This window comes from Myodes glareolus, chromosome 18, assembly GCF_982192425.1.
Source record: "Myodes glareolus chromosome 18, mMyoGla1.1, whole genome shotgun sequence".
Classification (NCBI taxonomy): domain Eukaryota; kingdom Metazoa; phylum Chordata; class Mammalia; order Rodentia; family Cricetidae; genus Myodes; species Myodes glareolus.
In genome coordinates, this window is record NC_142043.1 from 68,156,541 (window position 1) to 68,166,329 (window position 9,789).

Sequence of the window (9,789 nt, forward strand, 5' to 3'; positions counted from 1 at the left end):
CTCTAGTAACTGATTATCTTAAACTATGTTGCTTACATTACTACAGTTTCTGTCTGCTGATGGGATACAAGGTAACAGCAGCCCAGCTTGGCGCTGCTGGGGAGGCTGTGCGCTGTGTAACCTGCAGCACGCAGGCCAGCCAATGGCACCACTTGCCATCTGGGGAGTCATGCTTTGCCAGCTTTCAGAAGAGGAGGCTTCAGCTACCCTGCCTGCTCCCCCATGGAGACCCCTGCTGATAAAAGATGTTCAACAGCTTCTTGACCCTGGATGTGGACGGACCTCTGGCATTCACTTGTCTTCCCTATTCCTTCCATAGCATGCATTGACTTTTATCACCCATGGGAGAGCCACAGTGACCACAGCCTCCACAGGTCCCTTCTCATCTCTGAACTATTCATCTTTGGCAGCCAGGCTTTGGATGCCCTGGGCAAGCGCTCTGCCGCTCAGCTATGCCCCTCTTCTAATTCCACGGTTTTGTAAACACTTTGATTTTTGTTTTGTTTTGTTTTTGTATTTGTATTTTTGAGACAGAGTTTCTCTGTAGCCTTTGGTTCCTGTCCTGGAACTAGCCCTTGTAGACCAGGCTGGCCTCGAACTCACAGAGATCTGCCTGCCTCTGCCTCCCAAGTGCTGGGATTAAAGGCGTGTGCCACCACTGTCCAGCTTTGATTTTTTTTTTTTTAAAGCTGAGTTTGGCAACTCCCATCTGCAACTACAACTCTCAGGAGGGTAGGAAGGAGGATTTCCACTCTCAAGGCCAGCCTGGGAGGTACTGTCTCAAAAACTAAATGAATAAAATAAACCCTTGTACTGGTCCTGTGGTACTAGGGAGAATGAAGCAGAAGTATATATGGCAAGTTCAAAGCCAGCCTGGGCTGCAGGGTACAACTCTGTCTCATGGGAAAAATCATTTTAAAACTAGGGATCCATAATGGTTATATTTTCAAAATTCAAAATGCTTTATTTCTATTGTTTTGGTCTATGTGTATACCATGTGTGTGTTAGGGTGTGCTTACCCATGTGCAAGTGTGTGTGCATGTGCACATGTGTGTGTATATGCATATGTGCATGTGTGCGCATGTGTATAGAAGCCAGGGGCCAGCACTAGGTGTCTTCCTCTATGGCTCTCCACCTTGTTCTACGGATGTGTGTGTTCGTCACGAGGAGGTCCGAGGACAACTCTCAGGAGTTGTTTTTTTCTCCCGCCTCCTTGTGGGATCAGAGAACCAAACTCAGGTCATCAGATCTCTGTGTAAGCATTTCTGCCTGCTGAGCCCTCCACTGGGGTCTCTTGTTGAACCTGGAACTCACTGACCAATAGACAGTTGGGCTAGTGAGCCCTGGGAATCCCGTATGTACCTCCCAAATACTGAAACTAAAGGCCACAGGCAGCTTTTCTGTTTTGCTCGTGGTGAGACACAGATTATTAGAAATGGGTTGAATCATTATGAGAGAGTTAGCCAATAAGATGCTACAGATAATGGGCCAGGCAGTGTTTAAAAGAATACAGTTTCCGTGTAATTATTTTGGGTAAAGCTAGCCGGGAGGCGGGCGGCGGGAAGCAGCCCGCGCTTCCTTCTACAGGCCTGTAACTCTCAGAAGGCCTCTGCTCCTGCCTCCTGAGCGCTGAGATCAAAGGTGTGTGCCATCATGCCCAGCCACTACAATTCTTTTAAATCCATCCTTTCCCCTCTTGCAAAGTGCTTTTGTGTGACAGGCTGAACTGCCTGTTCTTGGTTTCGGCTTTGCTGGTCGACTTTGCTTCCCTCCCTAGACATTTCCTGTGCCTCAGTCAGCTCTGAAGGCTTCATTATATTCAATGTGGATATTTTTGGTGAGATTAACTCGTATGCGGTGGTGGCATTTTCTGTAAGTGGAACATAACGTCTGCTCGTCTTTTTGTGATGGATCAGCCGCTGGTGTTGAATCCCTTTATCTACTCATTCACTGGGGGCTCTTTTTTCGTCTTAATTTCCGGCTAATGCAACTAATCATTTTTATCCATTTTTCTGTGTACAGTTTAGACATTAAGCAGTTCACACTGCTGTGGTATTATTACTGCCATCCATCCACCTCGAGAACGCTGTCCTCGGCCCAAACAGAAGCCACATGAGGCAACGGCCCTCACGCCCTTCTCTAGTTGCCAGCATGCACGCCACTTCGGTGCTAGGAGTTTAAATAACCTCCGCGGTTCTTCCACAGAAGTTGAGCTGCGAACATTCAAAGACACTCATCACCGTGCCAGCTGCAGAAGGCAATCGCTCATCTTTCTGTAACTGGTTGATTTCCTCTAGTGTCATGTCTCGATGGTTCCATGTCATGGAGTATGTTAGAATTCCCTTCACATCTGTGACAATCTAGTCAACTTGGTAGGACTTAGCATCACCAGGGAACTGGTAGACTCGCTAAGGCTCTCCAGGGAGGTCCCTGACATGGGATAGCACCCATGGTACAGGTAGAGGTGGCTCGTTCTGTAGGCTGAGGTTCTGGGCGGCAGAGAAGAGAGCCTGATGAGTCACAGAACCCCTCTCCTTGCTCCGACTGCGACGCAAAGTCCAGCGGCCTCAGGATGCCCCCAGCACAGTGGACTGTGTCTCCTCAAACTGTAAGCCCAAAATAAATCTGTAGGTGGCTTCTTGCCAGGTATTTGGTCACAGCAGTAAGGAAAGGACTGCACCACTTGAGGCTGGGTATGAGCCAGAAGTGCCACATATGGGAGGTGTAGGCTCAGGCATTCAAGGCCATCACTGGCGATGCAGCGAGCCAACAAAGGCTGTATAGTTTCCACTGTGTTTGTATGTCATGGCCACGTGCTACGTAACTGCTTCAGTCAACACAGGCTCTCATACTGGTACGTCCCACAAACCATTCATCACTCTGCAGTGTTCGTTCGTACAATGGCAAGGTCACCAAAACCACATTTCCTTTAGTGAGTTCCCACTCTAAGGGCACGGGGACGAAGGTACAGCACAGCACAGCTCTCCTGACTAGCACTCCTGGGAACGCAGGGAAAGAGGACCTGTTGGACGGCAGGGCGGAGGTCCAGCAATGCAGCTCAGTGGGCAGAGACGCTTGCTGCTGAGGCTGAGCACCTGACCTCCACATGCCAGCAGCATGTGCACACCTGTGCATACACACCGAAATAAACAAATGTAATAAACAAAAGAAAAACACTTAAAAAGAAAGCAGAAGCTGTGTACTCTGACTCTCCTTACCACCCAGAGGGCCAGAGGACTTACTGGGGCCTAAGCATCATCCTGAGGAGTTCAGAGCAGAGGCTGGAACATTTTTGGACATGCCTCTTGTCACGGGGATTGGGCACGGTGTGTGATACCCAGCTACACCCTGGCTGACATTACCCTGACTGTGTCTTGAGGGTGTGGCCAACACCTGCACTGGCTTTACACACACCTTGCCCTCCATGAAGGGGTGACCTTCATCTACTTAGCCAAAGGCCCTGAGAGCAAAGTGATTTCCTGGAAAAGGGAGAATTCTGCGTCACAATAGCATAAGTACCCTGCCTCCTCACCCTGTACACTGCAGGAAGCATGCCCTTCTCACAGCTTCAAGGCAATTGCTCAAGGCTCTGAGGACAAGGACATATGTACCCCACCGGTTCTCCTCCTCCGAGAAACCTAACTGATGGAACTGCTACCATCAAACACTGATGGATCTAGGAATTAGCGATTAGCATTTGCTACAGATATGGCAGTGTGGTAATGTTTCTTTCTTCCTTCCTTCCTTCCTTCCTTTCTTTTCTTCCTTTCTTTCTAGACAGGGTTTCTCTGAGTATCTCTGAGTAACAGCTCTGGCTATACTGGAACTCAGTCTGTAGACCAGGCTGTCCTCGAACTCACTGAGATCTGACTGTCTCTGCCTCCTGAGTGCTGAAATTAAAGGCAGGTGCCACTGCAGCCTGGCTGGTAATGCTTCTTGATAACTTTAACCTAAAGTTATATGGCAAAAGAGTGCTGCTATGGAAAATTTACTCTCAAAGCTATTTGAGTCACAGGGGCATCTTCTATGTCCTGTGCTGTCAGATTAAAGCAAAGTCTTCATGGCATACTGATGGACAGATGCATTTTCTGGGCATGAACTATAGTTTCACTTAAGTGTTTTGATCTGGGTATTGGTGGCACACACCTTTAATCCCAGCACTAGGGAGGTAGAGGAAAGGCAGATCTCTGTGAGTTCAAGGCCAGCCTGGTGTCAATAGAAGTTTCTGTCCTACCTGGTCCTACAGTCATTCAGTCCCAAAGAAACATACAGAGGCTTATATTAATTATAAACTGTTAGGCCTATTAGCACAGGCTTATTATTAACTAGCTCTTACAATTTAAATTAACCCATAATTCTTATCTATGTTTAGCCACATGGCTTGGTACCCTTTCTCAATAAGGCATTCTTATCTTGCTTCCTTGCATCTGGCTGGTGACTGCCTCTCTGCCTTTCCTCTTCCCAGAATTCTAGTCTGGTTGCCCCACCTATGCTTCCTGCCGGGCTATTGGCCAATCAGTGTTTTATTAAACCAGTACAAGTGACAAATCTTTACAGAGTACAAGAGCATTGTCCCACAGCATTTTCCTTTTTCCCTCTCAAAACAAGAACTCTGGATCTAATTCCCTTTGTTTAGCTTTTCTCCTGAGCATTATTCATAACAACTTGTAACCAACACTCTAAATAAAGATAAACATATATAAGTCATTTTTTAGGAATATGGGCATAGTTTTCTAGGCTACTTTCTGCTGACTGGGGGGGGGGGTGCGGATTATCTTATAAAGATCCAAAGAAAATTTAGGAATATAGTCAAGTCCTGACTGAGTATTCTGTGAGGCTGGGTCATCTCAGCCAGCAGTCCTGAAGCTGTTCTGGATGCAGAACTCAGAAGAAACTGGCACAGAGGTGCTCTGAGACATTAGATCATCTGGGTCATTGTTCCTATCAGAGATTTTTCAGGGGGTCCTCCTCAATCAAACCCGATTTTTCTTAATTCAGAATGAATCCACAGCCTCTCATGTCCTGTGGAAATAAAAGCAGAACCTCTTTCCCAAAGTAACATATCTTTTGACTTAAATTTTGGAGTCAAGGCATTTTCAAAATATGTATGTTGGATTTAATCCAGCAGCATTTATAATCCAATGTTTTTTAACAGTTGTTGTTCCTTCCTCAGCTGTCAAACAATTCAAAGACAACACAATAGCACAGTATCCAGACTCAGTGTATTTACCATCTTTACATGGTTCTTTTTAAAAACTCTATTTCTTTAATTTTTATTTTTTGTCTTTTTGAGACAGGGTTTCTCTGTGTATCTTTGGATGTCCTGGAATTCTATAGACCAGGCTGGCCTTGAACACACATAGATTTACCTGCCTCTGCCTCCCAAGTGCCAAGATTAAAGTCACATGCCACCACACTTGACTACTCTATTTCTTTCTTTTTTAAAAAATGACTTTCTCTATCCTTTTTCTTTTTCTCCTAAGCCTATGTATATTTTTAAACACGCTGTGAACCATTAAGAGTTTTTATTTTGTCTTAATCTGCCTTTACTGTATATCTTTATCTTTTTCTGACCACAAGTCTGTCTTTAATCTCCTAAGCAACATGGCTAGGATTAAAGCTGCAGCTTTGGCAGCTCCACCTCATTCCTTAGCTTTCTGAGAGTCTAACTTCATGGCAGAGATACTGGTGGGAGCCAGATTTATTGTCACAAGTCTGTGGAGTTTCTAGGTTCAGCCACCACCAAGAAGCCTGATGCTGACTGCTCATAAATAAGAGTTTGGTGGCAGAGCCTCTTAAAAGAGCTGCGAGTTTGTTTGTTTGTTTTTTTTAAATGTTTATTTATTTATACTATATCCTGCCTGTAGGCTAGAAAGGGGCACTAGATCTCATTATAGGTGGTTCTGAGCCACCACATGGTTGCTGGAATTGAACTCAGGACCTCCAGAAGAACAGTCAGTGCTCTTAACCACTGAGCCATCTCTCCAGCCTGAAGTTTTTGCTGCTAACACTAAACCAGGAATCTTCTCTAAAAGGAGCCGTGCCTCTGCTAACCTCTAGCAAACAGAGCCTACCTGAGAAAAGATGGTTACCAAGAAGCTGCCACTTGACTCTGCTCTTGTTTGTCTAGAATCTTTTTTTTTTTTTAAAGCTTTCTCAGGCTTTATGTAAAAATTCTTGCCAAATGTTTGGGTGATATTTGTAGATCGAAGTTTCTGTCTTACTTGGTCCTACAGCCATTCAGTCCCAAAGAAACACATAGAGGCTTATATTAATCATAAACTGCTTGGATTATTAGCACAGGCTTATTACTAACTAGCCCTTACATCTTAAACTAACCCATAATTCTTGTCTATGATTAGCCACATGACTTGGTACCTTTTCTCAGTGAGGCATTCTCATCTTGTTTCCTCTGTGTCTGGTTGGTGACTGCCTTGCTGCCTTTCCTTGTCCCAGAATTCTCTTAGTCTGGTTGCCCCACCTATACTTCCTGCTTGGCTACTAGCCAATCAGCATTTTACTAAAATAACATGAGTAACAAATCTTTACAGTGTACTAGAGTATTGTCCCACAGCATTACAGAAGATGGGAACCTGTAGATTTTTTCTAGGCTAATGTGGTTTGATGGAACAAGATCCCCTGAAAGGTCTCTGTGAACCCTAAATATACTTCGCCCAACAAAGAGCAGTTTGGAGAAAACTGCATTCAAGCTCCCCAAAAAGATTGTTTATGAATGTTTGTTTTCATTTAAAGGAGGTTGACTGTAAGTGGTTAATGGTCACAGTCAACCTCTTTCTAAAGAAAAAAAGATGGGGTGTGATATAGAAATGAATACTTTACAGTGGTAAGGACTTTGGTTTATTGATATAAATTTAAGATCAATTTTGTTATATGTGTATTTATACTCTTAAGGTATTATGTTTATACAGCTCATTTAAAAATGTAATGTATAGTTAAAAAATACAGATTAACCAAACTTTTAGTCATATTAGTTAGGTTTTCTAGATATGCAGAGATAAATTTCAGTTAGATAATCTTCAACACTTCAAAGACCTACAGAATATGGCATTTAAAAGGTTTTAAGAACTTCGACTTTTCTCAACAGGAAGACATGTCTGCTTCTGGTGGCACCAATTACTTCAGAGAGATGGATGGGCACTGAAGAAACGCAATATGGAATTTATCTTCAATGTGACAAGGCTAGCCCTTTGGGTAAGAAACTGCTCTTGTCTCAACTGCTTGATGCTATGCTGTATGAACTGGACATGCAGAACCCACAGAAAAGTGACTGCAAGCTGGGCGGTGATGGCTCCAAAACCACAGAGAAACCCTGTCTCAAAAAACGGGGGAAAAAAGAAAGAAAGAAAGAAAGAAAGAAAGAAAGAAAGAAAGAAAGAAAGAAAGAAAGAAAAAAGAAAAGTGAATGCTAAACTTTTCAAATGATGGGATGGTCCTTCAGGGTTCCTGCTTCACAGAAGAAACTGCCAGACATTCTACAAGACACAGAAGAAAGCAACTAATGAACATTACCAGTACAAGGCAGAACAGATCTTCAAATTTCCTGCTTTGCTGAAAAGTTTGCCAGGTACTGTGGGCCTATAGGCTGGAGATGGATGCTCCAATGGTATAGGAAAACTTTGGGTGACTATCTAGACAGTGAGATGTCTCTGTCAATTCTACAGTTTTGAAGTTGCTTACAATGCACTTCCTATTTACTTAGATAATATTATATCCTTCTGGAGTCTTTGATGGAGTTGAAGACAGATAGCTGTAATTTTCCTTAGTTATAATAAAAGATAAATAACAAAGAAAGTTTTAGATTCACAAAGATAGATGATAGAGTATTTTAATTTTGCTTAATACCAATAGACTAAATATTATAACTGTAATTCTTGCTCAATAACTGTTTTGTTATATTTAATTTTAAAGTTAACATGGGTTAATTTAATAGTTAGAGCTAGCCAGTAAGAAGTCTAAGACAATTTTAACTGGTACTAAGCCTCAGTCAGAGTGATTACTTCATAAGTGGCTGCGGGAACTAGTGAGCAGGGACCTGGTGGGTGAAGAGAAGCCAGCATGGTGGGATCAGAGTGATGGAGAACACCTCCAGCTACAGCCTGGCCTGTAGAGTGAGTTCCAGAATAGCTACAGCCTGGTCTACAGAGTGAGTTCCAGGACAGCCAGGGATACACACGGGGGATGGAGAACACTTCCAGCTACAGCCTGGTCTATAGAGTGAGTTCCAGGACAGAAAGCTACACAGAGAAACTGTCTCAATAAACAAAAACAAAAAAACCAAAACAACTCATTGTTCTTGAGGCCACTATCATGACTACAGCCATAAAGTACTGGGGAAGCATGCACGAAAACAAAGTATGGTCTGCTTCAGAGGACTAAGAGAGAGAGAAGAACATTCAGAGTCTTCTTTGGGCACACACATGCATGTACATACACATATATATACACACATACACATGCATGAACACACACATGCACATACATATACACACGCACACACTCATACATACATGTGTGCACACACGCACATGCATACACACGCACACATACACAGAATTTAAAAATATATACTTTGTATATCAAGAATGATTAAGGAGTCAAGGTGGTCAGGGTCACCTGAATTCTCACTTCTTAGTGTGCAGGACATTAAATATACTAACCAGGAAACAACTACATCTCAGGGCACTAATGTTTTGAAAAAGGATCCTGGCATACATAGCAGTTTTCTTACACAGGGTGTCATCCTGCCCAGGCTGCATGTAAACGCTCCATGTAGCTGAAACTGACTTTGAATTCCTGCTCCGCCTGCACTACCACGTTCAGCTCAGCATGACCTCAATCTATGACTGCAGTTATATTTTTGTTTTCTAAATATTTTTTATGTGTATGAGTATTTTGTCTTCATGTGTATCTGTGTACCATGTGCATGCCTGGTGCCCTAGCGGGCCAGAAGAGGAAGTTGTATTCCCCGAGACTGAAGCTACAGGCAATTGTGAACCATTGTGTGGGTGCTGGGAATTGAATCTGGGTCCTCTGGAAGAACAGGAAGTGTGGAAGTGTTAACTGTTGAGCCACCTATCCAGCCTGTTTAAATATTATTATTATTATTATTTTGGAAACAAGGTTTCTCTGTGTAGTTTTGGAGCCTGTCCTGGAACTCGCTGCGTAGACCAGGCTGGCCTTGAATTTACAGAGATCCACCTGTCTCTGCTTCCTGAGTGCTGAGATTAAAGGTGTGTGCCACCACCTCCCAACTAATTATTATATAAAATCTACCAGGTAAGATTGCTGGGTGGGGCTCAACAAGATGTATCTATAACAAAAAGACACATCAGATTCAAATAATAAAGCTCCAAGAATGTGTAGTATAGCCAGGCAGTGGCGGTATACACCTTTAATCTCCTAGGATACTTGAGTATTACAAAGATGAAAGAAGGCCAGGCATGGTGGTACACACCTTTAATCCCAGTGCTCAGGAGGCAGAGGCAGGAGGAGCTCTTTAGGTTCTGAACCAGGCTGATCTACAAACCAAGTTCCAGGACAGCCAGAGAACCCACTTCAAAATAAAGAAATGACCCTGAGTTAAAATTGACAACTGAGGCCAGACGGTGGTGGCGCACACCTTTGATAGCAGCACTCAGGAGGCAGAGGCAGGTGGATCTCTGTGAGTTCGAGAACAGCTCCAAAGCTACAGAAAAACTCTGTCTGAAAAAATTTTTTTCCACAGGTTGAATGGAGGTAATGGGACAGGCTCAACATTTCTTAAATACT